Raw genomic sequence first — 1076 nt, forward strand, 5'->3', positions numbered from 1 at the left:
CATGGTCAAAATATCAACACGTTTCGTGTCAAGTCCGAATTTTTCTGACCATATATTGTAGTGTCATGAATACCGTTCTGAATCATATTTCGGACGCTTAAGGCATATGATGCAGAAAACAGGTCTAAACTTTATGCACAGGTATTATTTGGTTGATATTTTTAATAAATTAGTTCAATATGCTTTTAAGCTTTCTTCTTTGGTATCTATTTGATTGAAAACATAAAATAATAATCGAATAAAATGCTTTTCAAATGAAGCAAATAAAAATCAAATTTCGGACAGATTGAATTCAAATTTCGAACACTTTATTTTGTAATTTTTTGAACGAAAATTACATTACACTTGATTATATTTTATAGTCAACTGCGAAACACTTACCAAGCAATCACAGTGAACTGTTAAAGATGATGAGAACTGATGAAACACGGGAGAAATTTAAATATTGATGAACGGGTAAATTCTACGTGCTCACGCTAAGCAAACGTCAAACACAAACGATAATGAGTAGTGTTGATAGATTTTTGCCGATTATGTTATAATTCAAATGTAGTTCTCATATGAAATGATAGTGAAACCAAGGGATTACTCTAAAGAAACAATTGTGATATCAATTTTATAGTTATATCATCAGTGCATTAAGCATTTCAAGATATTAGAACAAAGTGTCCGAAATATGATGTTGTCCGAAATATGATTCAGAACGGTGATTATGTTCCTCACGTATATCACCATCAAAGTGATCAGGAAATCGAATGTGTTAAGGCAGTAGTAGCTGTCATATGACAGAGAGAAACTGTGAAACATCATTCCACAGCAAAAAATGAATGTTCATTACATTGTGTAGTCACAATTTATACACTAAAACTGTCGGAAAAGAAAATTGATTAACAGATTCCAAAAATCTAGAATTGATTAACTCTTCTCTCCTTAACTGTATTGAAACGTATAATTTTGTTTACACAAAACCGTTTCTCCTACATGAAAAAATCTCAATAATTGGCTCGAAATCTTGAGATTGTGGAGGAATTTCTCATACTTGGACATTTCCTAGACGCAATAAAGAAGACTTCCCA

The sequence above is a fragment of the Toxorhynchites rutilus genome, chromosome 1 (genome assembly GCF_029784135.1).
Source record: "Toxorhynchites rutilus septentrionalis strain SRP chromosome 1, ASM2978413v1, whole genome shotgun sequence".
In the NCBI taxonomy this organism is placed as follows: domain Eukaryota; kingdom Metazoa; phylum Arthropoda; class Insecta; order Diptera; family Culicidae; genus Toxorhynchites; species Toxorhynchites rutilus.